The sequence below is a fragment of the Giraffa tippelskirchi genome, chromosome 8, assembly GCF_054371585.1.
Source record: "Giraffa tippelskirchi isolate mGirTip1 chromosome 8, T2T-mGirTip1v1.2.pri, whole genome shotgun sequence".
In the NCBI taxonomy this organism is placed as follows: Eukaryota; Metazoa; Chordata; class Mammalia; order Artiodactyla; family Giraffidae; genus Giraffa; species Giraffa tippelskirchi.
In genome coordinates this window covers 40,374,187-40,399,741 of record NC_137282.1, presented here as the reverse complement: position 1 = coordinate 40,399,741, position 25,555 = coordinate 40,374,187, and the positions used below count along the sequence as shown (strand labels likewise).

The 25,555-nt window shown below is 35.6% G+C and overlaps 1 protein-coding gene across 1 annotated transcript in view; it reads right to left on the bottom strand.

The window, feature by feature from the left end:
* The window catches only part of CDH9 (cadherin 9), a 175,232-nt gene that overhangs the window by 139,448 nt on the left and 10,229 nt on the right, over positions 1 to 25,555 (bottom strand). The window lies entirely within an intron of this gene.

Below are 25,555 nucleotides of genomic sequence, written 5' to 3'. Positions count from 1 at the left end.
TTGTTTTATGAAACACATCAAAAATATTTGTATCACTTATGTCAATGAGTGTCCTGCCTATGTTTTCTTCTAAGAGTTTTATGGTTTCAGGTCTTATTTTTATGTCTTTAATCCATATGGGGCTTATTTTTGTATATGATGTAAGAAATATTCTAATCTCATTGTTTCACAGAACTAGAACAAATAATCCTAAAATTCATATGAAACCACAAAAGATCCTGAAAAAGAAAAAAGTGGAAGTATTACCTTCACAGATTTCAAGCTATACTACAAAGTTGCAGTAATCAAAACAGCATGATATTGACACAAAAAAGGACACATAGATCAATAGAACAGAGTCTGGAGATAAATGCACCCAAGTACGGGCAATTAATCCATGAAAAAGGTGGAAGGAATATACAATAATTAAAAGACACTCTCTTCAACAATTGCCATCATTTTTAATAAATTCAGCAATCACTTAGATTATCCACACAACACACTGACTCCTCCTTGCTTTGATTTTCTTATTTTGATTCCTCCTTGAATCTTATGCCAACCATTCTAATTCTCCTTATGATCTCCCCCCCATTGACCTCACATCTTTCAATGTTTGTCACCCCTTTGTGATTCTTACTTCTCAGATCACTCAGGTTTGATCTCAGGGCCCATTATCAAAATTATTTCTTTGCATATGCTCTTGTTCTACTCTTGATTCATAACTCTGCCCCTCTAGTGAGCAATAAGCAATACTTTTCTAAAGTATTGAAAAAGAAAGATATAAAAGAGAGGGGGTTTACTATCATGTTTGTGGCAATGAAACCTGAGCCATGGACAGACTCTGGGATCTTGGATTGATGCATATACCAAATAATGCAGCAGAAGTAGAAATCTGGATTCATTATTCATAGTTGTTCTTTGTTTTTCATCATAGTTTGAAGAACTTCTACGTTTTCCAGTCTTTATGTAGATGATGAAAATTTAGGAAGTTCTCAGAATCCTTGAAGTCTTTCCCTGGATATTTATAAACCATGCAGAACATGGAAAACTTATATGAATCTTTTATTATTTTTTAGAAATTCTGCTTATATTTATAATTGTCACCTGAATATCACTGTTATTATTATTGCAACTTCTACTGCTATCACTAGTAATGATACAACTGATTATCATAATAGCAATGACTGACTTATTGCATATTTGCATAAATAACTACAAGTATTTTAAAAATATCTCAAATTTAGAAGATGAATGTTGATTTCACTTGATATAATATAAGGATACTGACAGTCAATGAAATTGTCAAAATTTATTTAGCTAGGCAGTGGATAGAATCAGGAGTAGAAACCAGTTTTATTTAAATTTAATGCCCATTCTGTTAAGCACTATACAGTCTTCTTCAACTGCTCATTGGCAATGAAACACATCACGACTCCAGGCACTGATGGCTGGAATATTGTGTATCCATTGGAAAGATTTCTCATCCACAAAATTTCTATATAGTATAGAATTATACCTAAAATGTATATTCTTACTATACATATTTTATGATATATAACATAGGAAATGTGTATATACATTTAGGATAAGTTCTAGTAAGGAATTCGGTTAAAAGAACACACCAATTTATAAACAATTTATAAGTATTAAGCATATTTTAAAGCTTTTATTTTTTTTCTGGCTTATGAGTAAATCTTTGGAAATACTTAGAAATGCTCATCCAGATTATGTTAGTCAGATAAGTATTCTGAAAATAACGTGTTATAACAAAAATTCCCCGACACCTACATTAGAGAAAGATATATTTTAAAAATCCCTAGAGTTTTACTCATCTTTGTATCTCTTTAGCACATGAAATAAAACTAGTTAGCCAGTAAATGCACTTTATATGTTTCAAACAAAATGAAAATTTAGTAAAAAATATTGTTATTTATTTTCTTGTTTACTTAAAATAGTGTTGGTATAAGTGAGTATATAAGTATTGCATGCTTATCCTAAAAGTCAAACAGAAATCACTCAATAACACTCAAATAAAAGAAAATTTCTAGTGCTATCTTTTATCATGTAACTTAAGTCACCAACACATTTAATTTTAAATAATTGAGATTATATCCTGTATATTATTTTTATCATGGAAACTTTAAATTTTTTTATACTTCTTTTCCCCTTATTTTTCTTTCTCTCCATCCTACTTTTCTTTTCCAACCCCTTCTTTCAATGTAGGTACTAACATTAGCAACCTCTTATGCAATTTTCTGTACCTTCTGTAATCAAATTTAAAAATATATCCATTCATCTTTTAATCTGTATATCTTTGTATCTGTGCATCTATGTCTCTATCACCTATTTATATCTATCAATCGTTCTACCTATTAGTGTTTTAATTAAAAATAGACTGTATATTTTATTTCCATCTCAGAATCTTGCTTTACTACTTAGTATATTGTGGAACATCTCTACAAGCCAATTGATGAGCCATGCCATGTAGGGCCACCCAAGACGGATGGGTCATGGTGGAGAGTTCTGGCAAAACGTGGTCCCCTGGAGAAGGGAATGGAAAAACACTTCAGTATTCTTGCCTTGAGAACCCCATGAACAGTGTGAAAAGGCAAAAAGATAGGACACTGAAAGATGAATTTCCCAGGTCAGTAGGTGCCCAATATGCTACTGGAAATCAGTGGAGAAATAACTCCAGAAAGAATGAAGAGACAGAGCCAAAGCAACAACAACACCCAGTTGTGGATATGACTGGTGATGGGTGTAAAGTCCGATGCTGTAAAGAGAAATATTGCATAGGAACCTGGAATGTTGGATCCATGAATCAAGACAAATTGGAAGTGGTCAAACAGGAGATTGCAAGAGTGAATGTCAAAATTTTAGGAATCAGCAAACTAAAATGGACTGGAATGGGTGAATTTAACTCAGATGACCATTATATCTATTATTGTGAGCAAGAATCCTTAAGAAGAAATGGAGTAGCCATCATAGTCAACAAAAGAGTCTGTAATGCAGTACTTGGATACAATCTCAAAAGTGACAGAATGATCTCTGTTCATTTCCAAAACAAACCATTCAATATCACAGTAATACAAGTCTATGCCCCAACCACTAATGCTGAATATGCTGAAGTTCAACCATTCTATGAAGACCAACAAGGTCTTCCAGAACTAAATGCAAAAAGAAGATGCCTTTTCATTATAGGGGACTGGAATGCAAAAATAGGAAGTCAAGAAATACATGAGTAACAGGCAAATTTGGCCTTGGAGTACAGAATGAAGCAGGGCAAAGGCTAGTAGAATTTTGCCAAGAGAACACACTGGTCATAGCAAACATCCTCTTCCAACAACACAAGAGAAGACTCTACACATGGATATCACCAGATGGTCAATACCAAAATCAGATTGATTATATTCTTTGCAGCCAAGGAAGAAGAAGCTCTATACCACCAACAAAAACAAGACCAGGAGCTGACTGTGGCTCAGATCATGAACTCCTTATTGACAAATTCAGAGTTAATTTGAAGGAACTAGGGAAAACCACTAGACCGTTCAAGTATGATGTAAATCAAATCCCTTTCGATTATACAGTGGAAGTGAGAAAGAGATACAAGGGATAGGATCTGATAGACAGAGTGCCTGAAGAACGATGGACAGAGGTATGTGACACTGTACAGGAGGCAGTGATCAAGACCATCCCCAAGAAAAAGAAATGCAAAAAGGCAAAATGGTTGTCTGAGGAGGCCTTCCAAATAGCTGTGAAAAGAAGGGAAGTGAATGTCTAAGGAGAAGAGAAAAGATATACCCATTTGTATGCAGAGTTCCAAAGAATAGCAAGGAGAGATAAGAAAGCCGTCCTCAGTAATCAGTGCAAAGAAATAGAGGAAAACAATAGAATGGGAAAGACTAGAGATCTCTTCAAGAAAACTAGAGATACCAAGGGAATATTTCATGCAAAGATGGGCACAATGAAGGACAGAAATGGTATGGACCTAACAGAAGCAGAAGATATTAAGAAGAGGTGGTAAGAATACACAGAAGAACTATTCAAAAAAGGTCTTCATGACCCAGATATCCACAATGGTGTGATCACTCACCTAGAGCCAGACATCCTGGAATGTGAAGTCAAGTGGGCCTTAGAAAGCATCACTATGAACAAACCTAGTGGAGGTGATGGAATTCTAGTTGAATTATTTCAAATCCTCAAAGATGATGCTGTGAAAGTGCTGCACTCAATATGCCAGCAAATTTGGAAAACTCATCAGTAGCCACAGGACTGGAAAAGGTCAGTTTTCATTCCAATCCCAAAGAAAGGCAATGCCAAAGAATGCTCAAACTACCACTCGATTGCACTCATCTCACATGCTAGCAAAGTAATGCTCAAAATTCTCCAAGCCAGGCTTCAAAATTAGGTGAATCGTGAACTTCATATGTTCAAGCTGGATTTAGAAAAGGCATAGGAACCAGAGATCAAATTGCCAACATCTGTTGGATCATCAAAAAGGCAAGAGAGTTCCAGGAAAAAAAAAAAAATCTACTTCTGCTTTATTGACTATGCCAAAGCCTTTGACTGTGTGGATCACAACAAACTGGAAAATTCTTCAAGAGATGGGACCCAGACCATTTCCTGAGAAATCTGTATGCAGGTCATAAAAGCAACAGTTAGAACTGGACGTGGAACAACAGACTGGTTCCAAATCTGGAAAGGAGTACGCCAAGGCTGTATATTGTCACCCTATTTATTTAACTTATATGCAGAGTACATCATGAGAAATACTGGGCTGGAAGAAGCACAAGCTGGAATCACAATTGCCACGAGTAATATCAATAACTTCAGATATGCAGATGACACCATCCTTATGGCAGAAAGCGAAGACGAACTAAAGAGCCACTTGATGAAAGTGAAAGAGGAGAGTGAAAAAGTTGGCTTAAAACTCAACATTAAGAAAACTAAGATCATGACACCCAGTCCGATCACTTAATGGCAAATAGATGGGGAAACAACGGAAACAGTGACAAACTTTCTTTTCTTGAGCTCCAAAATCATTGCAAATGGTGACAGCAGCCAAGAAATTAAAAGACACTTGCTCCTTGAAAGAACAGCTATGACTAACCTAGATAGCATATTAAAAAGCAAAGTCATTACCTTGCTAACAAAGGTCGGTCTTGTCAAATTTATGGCTTTTCCAGTAGTCATGTACGGATGTAAGAGTTGGACTATAAAGAAAGATAAGTGCGGAAGAATTGATGCTTTTGAACTGTGGTGTTGGAGAAGACTCTTGAGAGTCCCTTGGACTGCAAGGAGATTCAACCAATCAATCCTAAAGGAGATCAGCCCTGAATATTCATTGGAAGCCCTGATGCTGAAGCTGAAACTCCAATACTTTAGCCACCTGATGAGAAGACCTGACCTATTGGAAAATACCCTGATCCTGGGAAAGATTGAAGGCAGGAGGAGAAGGGGACGATGGAGGATGTGATTGTTGGATGACATCACTGACTCAGTGGACATGAATCTGAGTAAAATTCAGGAGTTTGTGATGGACAGGGAGGCCTGGCATGCTACAGTCCATGGGGTCGCAAAGAGTTGGACACGACTGAGTGACTGAACTAAACTGAACTGAACTGATTGATTCAAAGGCTGCTAAATATTTTATGTAATATTTATGAATTTTTTAAAGTTTATATTTATATCAATTTTTTCAAATGCAATTTTTGAATTTGCTTTGCTTAGTACAGCCCCTTGTTTTCAAGTTTCTTTTATTTATTTATTTTTGGCTATGCTGGGATCTTATTTCCCAAGCCAATGATTGAAGTCATTCCCCTGCAGTGGCAGCTCAGAGTCCTAACCTTTGGACTGCTAGGGAATTCCCTGATTTTAAATTTCTGAATTTTAATGACTACACTCTTCTTTTCTGCTATTTTTTTCATTGTGATATGTTTCATTTGGATGTCAGGATGGAAACTTACATATATGTGTTCACTCCTCACAGTAATGCAAGCTCTATGTTTAGGTTTTAGTTTATTGATTTATAGAAGAACAAAATATAATGGCATTTGTTCTACCAAACTTGAAAAGAAAAATATGAATTGAGAAATTTTGATATTGAAAAGCCTGGTATTAACAGTTTAGTTACTAAAAGCAGGGATTCTTAAATCAAAGAAATTTGTTATAAACAGTAACTCAAAGCTTCAACAAAGAAGGCTGCCCATACAATAACAGATGCTGTAGAAAATTGAAAGAGGAAAAATGTTTCTCCAACAATTAATCTAATAGTTATTCCATGTGTATGACGTGTTTTGATTTCTTTAATAGCAATTTCTAATTGGTAGTTCATAAGGATACTTCCATCCATGACATTAATATAAATGTCTTGCAAATCTTTCAGCTGCTAATGTCCTTTTTAACTTTTTTCCCAAGTCTTTTAAAGATAAATGTAACTTGTATTATCATTCTTTTATATTTTTAGTTTTTTTAAGTTTTATATATCTTAAATTTATTTAACATTTGAAAATTTTTATATTATGTATTTTACAATGTGTATGATATATCAACATATTCTGAAACAATTTACCATCATAGTAAACACATTATATATTGTACAAAAAATTATAGCTAACATATTATAAGATGATATACATATATCTTAAATGCACAGCCGAAAAATGATTGAAAAGTCTGAGTTGAACAGTGGCTTTAACATCATCTCCATAAATAAGCAAACCTTTAAAGAATATCTTCACACACAGTATTTTGCTAGAAGCATAAAACACCAGAGTAGAAAGTTTGGGTTTCTTAAGACACGATAAGGGTAATTTATACCCGGCAAAGTGAAGGTGACCTTGAGTTTTCTTTTAAACCAAAAAAAGAAAGACTTTTGACTCTTATCTCCTGCCTGTTAACATCTAAAACTGGTTGGAGTAACTAGATCAGTGGTGCTTGACCCTGTTCATGCATGAAAATCACCTGAGAATAGGTTTCTCATCCTGAAAATCTGACTTAGTTGTTCTAGGCTGAATACAGCCCAGATCTTGGCAGTTTCCTTGGCTTCCCTGGTGATTCCAACTTCCCAACCACAGGCTTGGGAGCTGATCTGAGAATGAGCTTGCAGATTCACTCCTTGGTTAAGTTCAGGAGAGGGTCTAAGCATTTGATGTCTAGAGGGCTCCAAAGACTCTAGGTTCCACTGCTTCCAACATGATATGCAGTGCTCATGGTAGATATAATTTTTCATACTTCCTTAATGAACTCATTGTTAATTACTTTGTATATACCGTTCCTTCTGCCAGGGAACTCTTACAGCTCTCAGCATTTTTTTTTTTTAATCTTTCAAAAGAGTTTAAATGTCATCTCCTCTGTGTGAGTGTCCCTCATGCAAAGGTAATGATTTGCCACTCCTCTTTAGGTATCATTAATGGGCAAATGTTTCTTTCTGTCTCTCAGAGGAAAACAGACCCTGCCCCCTCTATCAGAGAGCAAGTTCATTGGAGGCTAAAATCTAGTCTTATTTACACATTGTGGCATTACCACCACATACATTATTACATATCTGGCACATAGTAAAGCTCATAAAAAGTGGTTGTCACTCAGTTGTGTCCAACTCTTTGTGATCTCATGGGGTGTTGCCCACCAGGCTCCTTTGTCCATTGGATTTCCTGGGCAAGAATACTGAAATGGGTAGCCATTCCCTTCTCCAGGGGATCTTCCCAACACAGGGATCAAACCCAGATCTTCTGCAATGCAGGCAGATTCTTTACCATCTGAGCCACAAAGCTCATAAAAGGTGCCCTCTAATTTTTAAATTGGCCAATTGATTAATATATAAGACCTCAAATATTTTTCTAAAAGAAAGATCTGTCTTCAAACATCACATTATCTGTAAAATATAGCTAACTTATCTATACAGCATAATTTAACAGATAAAGCTAGAATAACATAGACATGTATTTATTAAAAATACACATTTAAAAGTAATGTAATATTAGTCAAGCTTTGGTTTTATAGTTTCAACTATTGTGTATGAAGATTAATATCTTAGTAACTATATATTAACTTCTGGTCTTTAAATGAAAAATGCACACAGGCATTAAAAAAAATTATACTTTGTTTTGCTTTAAGTATAATTGATGTTATTCTTTAATGACAGTTTGAAAACTAACCATGTTGGTTACTGCACTAGATACCTTCTAAATTTATCTCATCTGATCTTCTTTTCTTGTGTGTGTGTGCTAAGTTACTTCAGTCATGTCTGACTCTTTGGGACCCTATGGACTGTAGCCGGCCAGGCTCCTCTGTCCATGGGATTCTCCAGGCAACAATAGTGGACTGGGTGGCCATTTCCCTCTCCAGCAGATCTTCCCAACCCAAGGATGGAAACCATGGTTCTTACATCTCCTGCATTGGCAGGTGGATTTTTTAGCACTAGCTCCAACTGGGTAGCACCGCCTGAATTTTAGAAATGGTCAAATGTAAAAACTAAATCACATAGCTCATAGGTAGCTCAGCTGTGCTTGAACCCAGATCTGTTTTACTCTGATACTTTTGTTATTTTTAGTGCACCGGACGCAAGAACATCAGATGACGTATTCAGAGCACACTTATCAGGCTTCACCCCTTGAGAGAATGGGTTTGATAATTTAGATAATAATTCTGTGTTTTCCTGTGTGAATCTGAGAGAGTTACCTAACCTCTTACAGCCTCAGTTTTCATACAGCAAAGGAAGAAATAATCATAGGACCTCTGTGAAGGCACAGTGAGGCAATAGCATTGCTGTAGAGAACTGTTTTAAGCGACTGATGTCAAATTTGTAATTTTGACTTTTAGGATGGACAGAAGTACACCTACAGGGACATGGCTCTGGTCTAGTTCAAGCATTCTCCTGGTCCCAGTGGCCTATTTATATCATCCTATTTGACACTGACTATTTCTCTTCTTCAGCTACTGGGTCAAGACTAAACATCTGGTTTTGAATCATTTCACTGACAGCTGAAGTCTCAGGTGTCTGGTGTTTTTACTTTGGGATTCCAGAATAACATTGAGAGCTAACGTTAACTAAGCCTATTCATGGAATATTAACTCAGTTATGCCAAGTGTGGAAAAGACAAGATGATGGGGAAAATTTCACTCTTGCATGTACAGGAGAATGCAACACTGTTAAAGAGAAGAGCTAAAGGAGGAAATGCAAATGATATTTATTGAACCTTTGCAAAATGCAACATGAGAGCACATCTCCTAAAAGGTAGCAAAGCACAGCAATAAAAAAATGGGGTAGTAATATCACCAGTATTAGATTTGCGCTTTATGTAATGCACATTGTTAGAGTATGGCATGATTCTGCTGGGTATGTCAGTTTCATATATAATTAATTACATTTAATGTGTGTATGTGTTTAAAACAATTTGAGTTATCTTTTTACAAATCCTGTGTGGCAATCTTTGTGTTTTAAAGTCAATGTTCAGGGACTTCCCTGGAGGCCCAGTGTTTAAGAATCCATTTTACAATACAGGGGACACAGGTTCGATCCCTGGTCAGGGAACTATCCCGCATGCAGTGGAGCAATTAAGCCCATTTGTGCTACAACTACTGAAGTCCAGGGTTTCTGGAGCCCAAGCACCACAACTGCTGAGTCTGCGAGTCACAACTAGAGAGCCCTGAGCTCAGTAACAAAACATCCTGAATGATGCAACAAAGATCCCACATGCTGCAAGTAAGACCTGATGCAGCCAAATAAATCAGTAAAGTGAATGTTTAGATAATTCATGTATAGCTAATACCATTGGGTTCAAATCTACCATATTGCTCTTTGTTTTCTTCTTGTCATTTTCTCCTTTATTCTACCTTTCCTGCCATTCTTTATAGTGTGCCGTCTATAGCTTCCCAAAGTGTACAGTGGTAAGGAGTCCACCTGTCAATGTAGGAGATGCAGGTTTGCTCTCTGGGTCAGGAAGATCCCCTCGAGGACAAACTGGCAACCCACTCCAGTATTCATGCCTGGAAAATTCCATGGACACAGGAGTCCAGCTGGCTACAGTCCATGGGGTTGCAAAGTCATTCTTTATATTAGGTACTTGAAAATTGTTTCATTTATTTCATGTTCCATTTTCTCCTAGCTCTTTCTTTCATTATACTGTTTGTTATGATCTCCCATTGGTTATCTTAGAAATTGAAAATGCAGTTTTAACATATTAGAGACAACAATATATATTTTTATTTCCAGAGACAGCAAATTAGTATTTTTAAAACATATAAAACAATGGAAAATATAATTAAATAGAATAACCTCATGCACTGTGCCTTCATTTTGTGCAATTGTTATCTATTTTACATTTTTTTATAAAGCACAAGTATTTAATATTGCTTCACACAGTGAATAGAATTTTATATTTAGTCATGTATTTACCATTTCTAATATTGCTTATTCCTTAGATTTATCTGCTTCCATCTGAGATAAAACATTTCCCACAGTGGAGGTATACTTGAAAAGAAATCTCAGCTTTTGTTTTTCTGAGACTATTTTTAGTTCATCTTTATTTTTGAAGGCTCTTTTTGCTTTTTATAGAATTATTTGTTAACCTTTCTATCTTATTTCATTACTTTTCTTTGCCTCCTGCTGAGACAAAGTTTCTGTTGAGAAGTTGGCTTTCTTTCTTATTAGTAATCATGAAAGATAATATTTCTTTATCTCTGGGTGATTTTAAAATGTATTCTTTCCATTTTATTCTCTGAGATTAGGTTATGTTTGTCATAGGTGTCACTTTTTCTGTGTTTGTTTGTATGGTTTATTTATTCACTCTCCTAAACACCTGGTTTGATTTCCTTTTTTATATTTGAAAAATTATTTTTCATTATTTCTTTTAAAAATTGTTTCTATCCCATTCTCCCACTTTCTACTTATTCTAGGACCTCAATCACATACATGTCAATTTTTGTATCATATGCTGCATTTCTCTCATATGCACTCTCTTTTCAACTTTGTTTCTGTTTCAGAAAGGATATTTTCTCTTGAATAGTCTTCTAGTTTCTAATCCTATTTCTTTTTTTTGTTTGTTTCCTAATACCAGCGTGGTGTTAACTTATTAAACCATTTTGTCAACTATTTCCTCTATTTAAAAAGCTAATCCTCACTATTTTGATGCTTGAGCTTGTTTCAACATCCACATTATTTTCAAGTGTATTTCTGTTGACAGTTTCACCTCCTGAATATCACTTGACTGTTTTATCTCCTAACGTGTCTAGTTATTTTTATTGTGTACTGAACATTGTGGATAATATGTCCTGAGAATTGGGATTATACTGTCTTCTGAAGGGTGTTGATATTTGTTCTGATAAGCAGTCTTATCCCCATGGAGCTCCTTGATCCTGTCAAAACTTGATTTTAGGCCCATTAGAGCAAATTTATTTCTGTTTGATCTTGTTCCTACTGCATTTCAGAGCTTCAGCTGAATACTCAAAATCTTCACTGTTATGTCCATTCTGACTGGGTTCATATACAAATATACTTTGGCGCTATAAACTCTCTGATTTTTCCATTTGATTTTAAGTCTGCCAGCATTTGCTCTGTCCTAAGTAGCCAAAGTTTTCCATTGAATGTCTATAGTCATGGGTACCAGCAGAATTTTTATACATATCTTGAAGAAAACTTGTACGCAGTTTGTGCCTGTCCTGGGTTCTTTCTTCAAAACTTTGTTGCCATGTCTACCTTAGTGCCCAATCTCTGTTTCATCTGTGTAGCAATATAGCTACTTTCTTTGCATACTCCATTTTCCTGAGCACCTTTGGAAAACACGCCCAGGAAAAAAGCTAAGATAAATGTGGAGCTCACTCCTAATGCTTTCCTTATCTCAAGTATCATAGCCCTGAATTGGCTATTGTCCTAGAGAAAAATTGGTGTCTCAGTTAAATTAACCTCAAGTAAGGAAGAGGTAACTCACAGATCTGTGACTGTTATCTTTCTTTTTTTTTCAACAGATGCCTTATGTGAATCTTTATGGTATAAAAATCTCATCTCTTGCACACATGCCTGAATCTAAACCATGTGCTCTTATTTTCAGGTAGCTGAATATGGCAGTTTATTTTTTACTTCCTTATGTTGGTTGGTTTCTCTGTCTAGAAAGCTTCCAATTCAATTTAGTCTCTCTCTCCCTGCCCATGTTACCTTCAGACTCAGTCTACTTAATGAAAACATACTCAACTCTCGAGACATAGTTCAAATATCACCTTTTCTTTGAATTCTTCCCCTCCATGTTCAAGCAGAATTAAGAGCTTCTTGCTATATTTTTCAAAAGTCATGAACATAATATATTTTATGTTTAATATATCACATACTGAGCTATATGCTTTTGAAGCAGAACATATTTTTCCCAATTGTTTGTGTTTCTCTCTCTTCAACTGTAATATGTGCATGGAAATGAAGGTAATTAATACTTGTTAGGTAAAGAAGAAATGGCCATGTGAATAAAATGTGTAATAATACATCTGTTTCATAAGCAATATTGATATGATATGCTTAGTGCATTAGGTAAAATGTCTCTGATATTCTAATCACATTCCAAGTAAGATTAAAACAAATGACTGAGGAAGAAGAAGTTTCCATAATAGGTATGCATGAGTTTAGTAAGCAGGAGTCTGTTTTTTCTGAATCTAGACTCCATATACTTTCCAGTAACCAAAGCTATTAATTCTTCATTTGAATGGAGATTTCTGCAAAATTATTATTTTAAAATACACAGAGGATATACAGCAATAAGGAATGAGAAAAATTTTTAGTTCTATCTTTTAATCCAGATTAATAGGATAGAATCATTAAAATAAATGTAATCTCTCAATTCACATATGCAGACATATACATACATTTATACATTTTTAGAAAATATGCATTACTAATTTCTTAAACTATAATTCAAAATCTCAATAAAGAAACATAACACTTTAAAAAATATGTAATATATTCAGAATTTCCCATATTAGGAAGCACATATGTAAAATATGTTTGTTTAACTTGAAGTACTAAACTTGTGACTAATTTATCATTAAAAATTTATAGAAGTATAAACTATATAAGCAAGTGTTGTCTTATAAATCTTTATTAACATGTACACATAATTTGAACCAAAATTTTCTCTGAAAGCTAAGTATGGATGATTTATATATACAAGTATAAAGTAATTATTTCATTTGAATAGCAATTTATACCATCTAGGTAAAATCATTCTTTTGTTAATCACTAATTTAGAAGTAGAAAAGACACTTGCGACAAAGTATTTAATCATTACAACAGTGAGACAAATTTAGGCAGAATTATACATCCCTATTGTTCTATTACTGTGAAAGTGGAATTAGGCTCCTCACTGATATTACATTAGATGATAGACTTAAGTTTTCTGTTTCAAAAAGATTTTATCAATCACAATTAATAAATCAAACAGTTTCCAGTTTCAGAACCCTGAGACTTCTCTCTTGCCATTAGATAATACTGCTTATTAAACCAAAAATGCAGAAATGCATTTTATAAGTAATTGTCTAAATTAAAATACCAAACACACTGAGATTACGCTTTCTATTATATCTATTTTTCAAGTAGTTGAACACAGTTTCAAATTTCTTTGTGCAGATGTGTCACTGTCTTTCTCTCTCTTTTACTTCTTCCTATTGTTTACCTTCTTCTTCACTCAGGTTGATTTCTAGTTTGGGACACATTATTGGCAAATAGCAACTAACCATGAAATCATTGCAACTATGGTGGCAGTTTAATTTCTATGTGCAAATAGAAGAGTTTTTCCAATTCCTTAGGTATAGCAATTTTTGTACTAAGGTACAAAATGTCACAAAATTAGGTTATTTCAATACTTTGGCCACCTGATATGAAGAACTGACTCATTGGAAAAGACCCTGATGCTGGGAAAGATTGAAGGCAGGAGGAGAAGAGAACAACAGAGGATGAGATGGTTGGATGGCATCACCAACTCAATGGACATGAGTTTGAGCAAGCTTTGGGAGTTGGTGATAGACAGGTAAGCCTGACATGCTGCAGTCCATGGGGTCACAAAGAGTCAGACATGACTGAATGACTGAACTGAACTGAATCAACTATTTGGAAACTGAAAAACTAGAAAAAAATAATTTTTTTTATCTTGCATTCTCTATAATCTTACTAAAGCCCACAATCTGTAGAATTCTATAGACACAGCTTCTAGGATATAAATAAAGAATGAAGCTACAATGAAAATTAGTGCACATGAAAAGCTGAGGTTGTATTAGCCCTATTTAGTTCTTGAAATGGCAACATACCAAAGAAAATATCTGCATATCTGCCTAGCTGTGGGCTGTCTTGCCCCCAAGCAAACAGGAAAGTATTTTCTTCTATATTGTATTATTTCTTTCCAAAATTGTATGTGACTGACCATTAAATCAGATCAATTTATGTATGACTATCCCTTTCCATTGTCTTAAAGGAAATAAGAATTAAACAGTGAGCTACCAAAAAATGTTGTTAGTTTGAGGTTCCTTGTAGCAGAAATGGATAAATGTTCATCAGGATGCTAAAAGCCTGTCAGCAATTGCATTATACACTTAACTTTGTCATGACTATTATAATTCAATTGAAAAACACTTGAAATTTAATGTTCTAATGCTGTAAATTGAAAGTAAATCAGAGAACCTAGGAAATGTTTCTCTTATTCTAGCTCAAGCAAATTCTCAAAGTGGAATTTAAATGTGAATTTAGTTTTGAGTGTGAACTTCTACATTTATTGAAATCTCTAACTTTCCAAAGATTTTTTTTAACAATTATATTGAATGATCTGGTAGCCCTTTAAGTACTAAAGGGAACAAAGGTGGTTTTTTTTTTTCTAATTTATGGTTAAAATACATTTTTAAAAATGGTTTCATATAAGTTTTGAGTCCACAAAGACCTATTTTTTTGAATATGTAATTGTTGTCTATCCAAGAAATTTAGAAGGAAAACATTTCCAGAACTCTTTATAATTTGTTAAAGTGAATAATAAATTCACTCTACCTCTTCTTTCCTTTGATACTTTTTTCAATTATCGCTCTTCTCACTTCACATGTGGATAATAAAAAGGACCCCCAAAAACAAAGATTGATGGGTTTTCAGAGGTTGAACATGTTAAATGTTGACTATGTTTATAACTACATATTTGAATGGGAAAGGAAGAAGCTTGTTTGCTCCCCTTAATCAAATTCTATATTTAAATGGAGGTTCTAAGATCCATATAGTCAAAGCTATGGTTTTTCCAGTAATCATGTATGAGTGTGAGAGTTTGACCATAAAGAAGGCTGAGTGCCGAAGAATTGCTGCTTTTGAACTGTGGTGCTGGAGAAGACTCTTGAGAGTCCTTTAGACTGAAGGGCGATCAAACCAGTCAATCCTAAAGGAAATCAGTCCTGAATATTCATTGGAAGGACTGATGTTGAAGCTCCAATACTTTGGCCCTTGATGTGAAGAGCCAACTCATTAGAAAAGACTCTTATGCTGAGAAAGATTGGACACAAGAGGAGAAGGGGATAACAGAGGATAAGATGGTTGGATGGCATCATGAACTCGATGGACATGAGTTTGAGTAAGCTCCGGGAGTTGGTGATGGACAGGAAAGCCTGGCATCCTGCAGTCCATAGGGTCGCAAAGAGTTGGACATTAATGAGCAATTAAACTGAACTGAAATACCTTCATTAAGAATTCCATGCATGTGTTTTACTCACACTCCTGTTTTGCTTATATGTTTAAAGATTTTTAAAATATTTATTTATTTATTTTGCTGTGTTGGGTCTTAGTTGCAATACACAGGATCTTGGTTGAGGCATGTGGATTGTTTCATTACTGTGTGTGGGCTTCTCTCTATTTGCGGCATGTGGGCTCCAGAGCTCGTGGGCTTAATTGCCCCATGGCATGTACAATCTTAGTATTTCTCTGATTAGGGATCAAACAGGCGTCCCCTGCGTTGGAAGGCAATTTTTAGCCACTGTTCCACCAATGAAGTCCCTAGATTTTTCTTAGGTATGATTATGGCATTGATTTTTTTAAAAGACTCCTGTCACCCTTTCCTTATCTTGGCTCCTGAAAGCACCAGTTTGAGTACTTTGGTAGCCATCTCTAGCTCTCTTTTTGTTTTCCCCTTGATATCTTTTCAATTGTCTCTCCTCACCTGTCCTTCTTCCTCTCTTCCTCACTCCTCTGGTCCTTTCCCTCTCTTCTCTTGTATGTAATTGTGCAAAATGTTTTTGCATTTAGCTGTGATGGCTGGACATGGATGTGTGGCATTACAATTCCATTGAATGGATACAGAAAAAGTCAACCATTTCTCACTGATGAACATCTAATTTCTATCTCATGTTCTCCCACTACAGTTTATCAAGGTATACACCAACAGTTATCGTGTTTGTTGGAATTCTAAAAGCAAGTTTGATGTGTAAAGATTGTTTCCACTGCCAGATATTTTCCCAAAAGTTTGTCACAATTTACATTCCCATGATGCATGACTGAATTGCTTTCCAACACCATTGCTGGTACTAGAAATTGCCATGTGTGAGTATGTGTGTGTGTGTGTGTGTGTGGGTGCATATCTGATCAGCCATTCTGCTCTCCCTCCTAATATTAGAATGCAAATTTCATGCATGATTAAGCAGATTTAAAACAGAAAAGTCAGAAGTTTGAACCTTAAAACTGGACACACCTCACTTGCCATAACCCTAAGCAATATTTAGACTGTAGTTACTGTATTCAAAGGGCTGCTTTTATTTATCTGGAGCTAATAGAAAGACAGCTCCCAGTTAGCACAGTGGTAAAGAATCCCTGCCAATGCAGGAGATGTGAGAGACATGGGTTCGATCTCTGGGTCAGGAAGATCCCCTGGAGAAGAAAATTGCACCCCACTCCAACATTCTTGCACGATAATCCTGTGGACAGAGGAGCCTGGCGAGCTACAGCCCATAGGGTCTCAAAGAGACAAATGTGACTGAGCACACAATAGAAAGAAACCAAATGAACCCTTAATTATGTATCTCATGTTAACAAAAAAAACAGTCGATTCCCTTTTTTCATAGCTTTAGGTTTGCTTCTTTATTATCTCCTTGATTTATGGCTTATAATTAGTAACCTGATTTTCCTATGACATGTGTTATCAAGATATTAAGCTAATTTAGTTAAAAATAGATATTTTCCAGAGCTTTGACTCAGACAGCCCCATGAAACCTGTAGATATGTATTCTTTATCACACGACCATCAGCTGGCCCTCTGGATTGATGGGTTCCAATCTGCAGATACAGATACAGAGCACCAACCTTACCAAGTCATTATATAAGAGACTTGAACATCCACAGATTTTCGTGTTGGGGACGGTGTTCTGGAACCAATAATGTCAATACCAAGGGATAACTGTGTACTGAAAACGTGTTATCATCAGTCAAGTACCACAGTAAATTACTTCTAGCCTAATCCCACTGGGGGAGTCAAGGAGACAGAATAAAACACCTACAAAGGCAGTATCCTGCTGAAAGGGAGTGAGCTACAGTATATCTCTTCTGTCTTCCTTCAGTCTTTAGTTGAGCTCTGCTCCTGAGGAATGAGTATCCCTCCCACAGTGTTTCCAATGTGTAGCCATGTGTTCTCAGAGAAAGCACTCAGACCAGCAGTAGAAAGTTTGATAGGTGTTCAAGGAAGATGTGACAGTAGTGATTAGACCTGGTGACTGAAAATTAATAAATACCTTATATGCCTTATTTAGAAGCATTTATGAAAAAGAGTAAGAAACATGACCCATGAAATCAAAGGCTAGTAAAGTTTCGATGCTTCTAGTGGTCTAGGCTGAGTTTCAGATTCTGTAGTCATCTACTTTTTTAAATTTAATTTTCAGTACTAAATAATAACTCCCTATTTGTCATTTAAAAAACTGGCATCACTAACCAAGCAAATAAACTCAGCAAGAATTATTAGACTTTTCCACTCTATTAAATTAGTATTTAATTTCTTTATTTGAAAGGTGTAATGAACTCGTTTTATGGTGGGAAATGAGCTAAAATCTGAAGATTCAAAAATGAATAAGACCTCCCTTGTCCTCAAGAAGATCATGCTCTAACATATAAGTCAGCGAGAAAACAAAACTAGCACATGTGCTTTGTATAAGATCAATGATAAGCAGAGAAATTTATCATGTGAAATAAACGACCTGTCACTGAATTCATGAACCAAATAATAAATTACTCATTGAATAGAGAATCAAATCAGATAATTCATCTGACTAAAATAATTCTTTGCCTCTTCCTGGTAAAATTAAATTCTCCACCTAAGCATGCAGGAAAACGTGTAATCTGCTTCCTTCCTCTGTTTATAATTTTTATCTAGTATTCTTAACCTTCCCAGGTATAAGGATCTCACCTCTCAGTGCAGGAGACATAAGAGTCACAGGTTCAATCCCTGGGTCAGAAAGATACCCTGGAGGAGGAAATGGCAAACCACTCCAGTATTCTTGCTGGAGAATCCCACGGACAGAGGAGCCTGGCGGGCTGTAGTCCATAGGGCAGCAGAGTCAGACACAACTAGTGAAGTTGTGAAGACACAACTTCACTAAGTGAAGCCACTTAGTGTGCATGCACATTCCTAACCTATACTAGTCTCTTCTCAGTTTCTAGAGCCAAGCAAACTAGTTTTCCATTTTCTTTTTGTATGTTTAGAATTTTCTTTTCCTATAGCTAAGGGGAAAAATAACCAAAAAGTTCATTTGATTTTTTCATAGAAAGATGGAAGATCATATGGAAAACCCTGAAACAACTTTTTGGCCCACCCAATAGCTATGCTTGATTTATCTACATAATGTATTCCTCAAATTAAATTTCATTATCAAAGAAATTATTTTTCTAACCACTCAACTCAATAATACCTATAAAAATATTGGAGTTGTCTGGTTATTACTATGGTACATCAGTTGACACTATTCAGGGGAACATTAGAAATTGAAGGTGGTAAACAAACAGTATGTTTCAGTGTTTTTTGAAAGAGAGTGGGGGACACTTTTGTAGATTAATTCTAGCAGGCCCTTATCTTTTGTAAGAAGAGGGCACCACTGATGGCATGTTCAGAATTTGACAGTTATAATTTCAGACTTTCGAAGATTGCTTTGTCAACCCAGAAAAGCCTGTTATACTAAAGTCAGAGCTTTGATAGAGAAAACATGAGACTTTTAAATATGAGTTGGAAACATCTGGATGGATCTCAGTAGAACTATGACTCTCATGATTCCTCTAAAGCATCAGATTCTGAAGAAAAAATGCACCCTTTGCTAATAAGAAGTAGCACTTCCGCCATGTGGAAATATACTGCCAAGGGAGATCTCTTGCGTACAAGACAAGAGCTGCTCTCACCCTCCTTCCTATCTTCCAGGCCTGTAACTAATATCAAGGCAAATAAGTGCAAGCTGTAAATATTCTGGGACTAATAGGGAAAGAAGAGATGACATATCAAAACTAGCTAGCAATTGGGTACACCAGCATGATTGAATTTTGAGAATGTTTGATCGATGGATTTAGTACATAAAGCTAAATGTGCAAGAGTTCGTTGATTTGGAAACACTCTTTTGAAATAGATGATTTAACTCCCTAGCTGTGAAAGTTTTAATCACTCAGTCATGTCTGACTCTTTATAACCCCATGGGCTGTAGCCTGCCAGACTCCTCTGTCCCTGGAATTCTACAGGCAAGAATACTGAAGTGGGTAGACATTCCTTTCTCCAGGGGATCTTTCTAACCCAGGTATTAAACCCAGGTCTCCTGCATTGCAGGTAGATTCTTCTGTCTGAGCCACTAGGGAAGCCAACTTCCTAGCAGAGACCCCAACAAGTAAGGTAAACTCACTACTAGAGAAGCTCTGAGAAGTCTGGAGGAAGTAATGGCTTATACTGAAAGAAGTTGAAATGCTTGAGTTCTCATCTCAGATGAAGGAGAACATGGCCCAGGGATATAAGCATGCAGGAATGGACACATTACATATGGTCAGAAGAAACACTGAAAGATTTTGTTTCACAGGAAGGCTCAGAGAAATGACCATTTACTAAGGCCACCAGGATTATGCTGGCAAGAGGATAGCAGCTTCACTAAGAAGTTTGGTGTTGGGTCTCTGCTGCTGGCCAGTGTTAAGTTTGGGAGATATAGTTTCTTGGCTCATTAATAGCAAAGGGGATTTTTTAAGTTCTAAAGCAACTGAAGCCAGCCTGTAGGCTGCCAGGAGTCAGAAGGCTTTGGTTACTTTAACAGCCTTGGAGGAACAACCGAATAGCTTAAGAAGTTCAGCTCCAGATCATAATTCTCTATGTGCTCAATCAGCCTAACTATAGACAATTGAAAAAACTTTACCTTGTAAATCTCACAGAGGAAGACGCCTTTCCCTTAGCAGTTTTGGTGCATGACTAACGCACTGAACACATTTTTCATCAATGCCTCTGGCAGCCCAGACATCTCTTGCTCATTCTGCTTTGTAAGCCTCATATTATTGAAGTAATTGAGCAAAGTTATATTCTTTGGGAGGTCCAGACAAGCCAAACTCTAAAGAGTCATGGGCCCTTCCCCAGAATGTCACAGATTAGCACGAATATTAGTCAGGCTGATGATCTCCATCATGTCTGCATTTAACCCACCAGCCTGGTTACAATGGCAACCAGATGAATCCTGGAGAATGACTGTAGACTAGAACAAGCTAAAAGAGTTTGCAGTCCTGATCTCAGATCCATGCTGAATTTAATATCATTGCTAATGTCAACTGAAAGGGCTTAAAGTCTATGACATATTCTATCGATTTGGCAAATATTTTCTTTCTATTCCAACCAGTGGAAAGGATCAAAAATAGCTTGCATTCATGGAGTAGTCAACAATGTTCCTTTACTGTTTTGCTCTATAGCTATGAAACCCTCCAGTTTTCCTTTCAAAATGATCTGGTTTGTCTGGACCTCCCAAAGAATATCACTTTGCTCAATTACTTCAATAATATGAGGCTTACAAAGCAGAATGAACAAGAGGTGTCTGGGCTGCCATAGGCATTGATGAAAAATGTGTGCTTCAGAGATGAGAGACAAACCTAAGAAAATTTAACAAGTCTTCACTTCTATAAAAGTAGGAGAGAAATTTTTACATCAAAGTAAAAGAGAAACAGTTCCTGGCATCTTGCATCCTCTAATACAAAGAAGGTAGCGTGACATTTATTGGTTCTCTTCGTTTGTAAAACCAGTACATTTCATAGCTAGTAATTCTGCTCTGATTCACAATCTAGGCGGCATGAAAGATCTGAGAAAGACCAAAAGACAGTCGGTTCAGGCTATGACCCCATCGGCCCTGTTGTTTTTAACATGCAACATGGCTGAGCCTAATGGGATTGTCAGTAACAAGAGAGTTTGCAAAGTGGAATTTATGAAAAAACTCTGGGAGAATTGTTAACACAGGTTCTTGAAAATCTGGAGCAAGGCCTTGGTACCTGCATCAGAGGATCATATATTTCTTGAGAAAGTTCCTGGGTACTACTGTAGGTAGCACAGATTTATGCTTACCAAAACTGAGCTGGCAATGTGAAAATTTACCAGCAAAATGACTAATGCCAGGCTCCAAGTTGGGCCGGGGGCCCAATCTGACAAGAAAAGCTAAATATCCCAGGTGTGGAAGTATCTTTCTGTCATGAAGAACCTCAGACAGCACCCATCTAGGGACATATAGGATATCTTACCCATAGACATGGAATTCCACACAATATATCACTTAAACAGCAGACATATTTCACAGCAAAGGAAATGCTACACCATCCATAAGTAGATGGCTTCAGAATAGCATACTATAGGAGCTGATGAGACACCAGCTTAGAGGCAGTACTTTTTGGGATGTCATTCTCTAGGATGTAACATATTCACAGCATCAGAAGCATTTGAATGGAGCAATGTTCCCAATTGGAAAGAATCCATGGCAGCATGCCTAGGTCTACATCCTCTGCAGGTAATGCCCTGACAACTGAATCTGTTGGAAGTACTGATTTCTGAACATGTCTGCCCAAAATAGGACTCCTCTGATGGGACATATTTGCTTTTGAATTTTCCATCGTGCTGGCTCAGACGTTCTCAGAGCTTTATTGCAACCAGAGTTCTTTCAATATTTCAATAGTCATCAGCCGTATTTCAATAGTCAAAATTGACTGACTACTGTGCATGCATGCTAAGTTGCTTCAGTCGTGTCCGACTCGGTGTGACCCCATGGACAGCAGCCCACCAGGCTCCTCTGTCCACAGGATTCTCTAGACAAGAATACTGGAGTGGATTGCCATTTCCTTCTCCAGACTGGCTGCTGTACTAGAGCAGAAAGTTCTATAGGAACTGTGCTGATATAGAAGTGTTGAAATAATCAATAATGATCAAACAATATAGAAAGAACCTTTCAAAGAACATACTCAAAATACAAAAAATTATAAAAATTTTACATAGCAGATAAAGTTATATTAATTAAATCAAAGAAAATCACAATGAATTCAGATTGTTCAATCAAAAAATATTTAAATGAAAAGAAAAATGACATATATTCTTAACAATTTAGTATCATCAATATTTAACTGCATCAATATTTGATAACACTGCTCAGTTAGCATATGCAATACCTTGTGTCTTTTCATCTACTCTTTTAATTGTATATTTTCTCTCCCTCTTTCACTGATATTCCTTTCTACTTTTTCTACCTAAATACCTGCCACTTATTTTACAGCCTTTACAATTCCATCTATCCCTTTCTCCAGCTGATCTTCCCAACCCAGGAATCGAACAGTGGTCTCATGCATTGCAGGTGGATTCTTTACCAGCTGAGCTACAGGGAAGCCTACAATCCCATCAGCAATGTAATTTTGAACAAGATGATAAAGACCTCTAAGCTTCAGTTCTTATGTCAATAAAGTGTAGGTAATATTAACCCTTGTGATATTTTGAGTATCTAAGTTAAATTATAATTATTTTTCACTGGATATATTCTTTATGAAGAACTAAAGTGTAGACCCCCATGAAATATTTCAATGCAGAGTATAAGGAAAGCTAAATTTTTGAGACAACTATAGTTGTTTTTTGGACTTGCCTTAAAGGAAAACTTAACCTTTCTAGTGTTACTTATTGGGATAGGAATGCTGAGAGAAAGGATAATTATGATGACAATTTTTAAACCATGCACTCTGAACCAAAAGCAGTACATGCCAATAGACATGTCCTATAAATTGCTTGAGAGATTGGAAACTAGGCCTCATGTATAATAAAGTCAGGGCCAGTTGGATGGAGGCCACAGTAGTGAATATTGGGCAGTCATAATTTGGGGTTGTGAATCAGTAAAAAATTTTGTGTTAAAACACAATTAAAATCAAGTTTAATAGACTATATCAATTTTTTTTTCTCATGAACAGTTCTGGCTTTTGTTCATCAGTAATATAAGGTATAAATAAAGTCTTTATTTACCATGGGTATAAATATGCTACTATGGAAACAAATTCAGAAAACACAATGGCTAATATTAGATGGGAATAGGTGTACTTGAGGAATTTACTTAAAAGAGTGGATTGCTGTTGATACCAATGAAATCCACTAAGATATTTGCTTGGATATTCAATGGCCATTGAATATTCAATGGCCATTGCAGAGAATTTGGCCCGATAATATTTACCATCAAACAGTTGCATTGCTTTCTCATGAGCAAAAATGACACCAATAAATATAGCAATTCTATGATACACAAAGAGGATATTGTCTTAATTTTTAAATACTCTTGGGGTTCTTTTAAGCTCCATGATTATTCTTATATTTAATAATATAAGGATTAAATATTTGATAGTGTAAATTTTAAGAGTGAAACTTGGTATGCTAAGAAAAATTTCCAATTTCTAACTAAGATATAATTTATTAAAATTAATTTCATTAAAAGTAAAACTCCCACATCATTTTTATAAACTGGTCTTTCTCATATATATCTATGATAGTAAATAAATAAATATAATTATAGTCCATAAATATAAATTTTCCTGAGCAAAAACAAAACTCTTCTAGATCATTTCCTACTTCTGATTTTCTATACCAGTATGTCTCTTGGATCCCACAGAAATAAAATCCCTCTTTCAATTGCATTCTCAATGTGCTAAAGAACACTTTTTTTCGCATGTGATTTGTTAATGGGATGTTAACAGTGAATAATAACAAAGGTTTGCATATTCTGATTAGAATAAAGAATATCAGCAGGCTAGAATGAAATATGAATATTAATACTACAATTGACTACTAAAATAGCCTCTAATTTACACAAATAAATGTGCTTCTAAATAACTTTATGCAGACATTTTGAAATGCTAAATTAAAATATGAAATAAACTGAATTCTCTGAAGAAACTTCTAACTTACACAATAAAATTTACTGAAAATATCAGCATTGTGTCTTATGTTTGGCTGAAAGTATCTACTTCAGAGGCATGAAAAACTTGTTTATATAATATGTATCTTAACTAAATGCAAATTTACAAATTTTACATAGAGTCAAATCTTTCATAGAGTCATCAATATTACAAATTTTTCCATTACAAATCTTACATAGAGTCATCAATATTAAACATAGAAATTAGGGTTACCTAATGGGAATAGTGGGCTTCCCAGGTGGCTCAGTGGTACAGAACCCTCCCACCAAGCAGGAGACCCAGGTTCCATACCTGAGTTGGAAGATCTCCTGGAGAATGAAACGGCAACCCACTCCAGTAGTCTTGCCTGGGAAATCCCATGGACAAAGGAGCCTGTGGGCTATAGTCCATGGAGTTGGATGCAAAGAGTTGGACACAATTTAGCAACTAAACCACAATCACAATGAGAATAGTATCAATTTTTTTCCTTCTTATGTTATAGGCTCATCAAATTGTACAAACTATTATCAATAGATGTGGATGATAGCATGCATTATTCATAGAGTGACATACAATAATATTCTCACTGAAGGATGTACATTAATCATTAGTTTCATGGAACCAGAATCCTTTTAATGACGTTTACACTTTGCTAGCAATGGGATCTACACTACTAAATTATCATTTCTCTGAACTAAAGTATTAATAAATGTTGCCAATGAAAAAAACATTATTGCATTTATCTCTTCACCATACATTTATTAAGTCCATATTATGTGCCAAGAACTTTGTTTGGTAGCAGTTACAAGGTAGTAAACAAAATAGATATGGTCCCTTTGCTACAGATGTTATTGCTGGTGAGGAAGCCATACTCTAAAACAGGTATTAAACTAATTGTGGTCCTTGGAACAATCTGGCCCAGCCCCTGGTTCTTCCATAAAAATATACTGTAACACATCCAATCTATAATTCATTTGTATCTTACCTAAGGCTGTTTCACTTGAAAAGGCAGAGTTGAATAGTTGAAACAAAGAGTATATTGTTCACAAGCCCATAATATATACTGACTCTTTAGTAAAAAAACTTTGCTAATGTTTGCTCTAGAATATAAAACATATCTAGAAAACAATTGTTAGTCTATATTTTATTAAATTAAAAAAGAAAACTCTTTCCTAATATGATGTAAAGAAG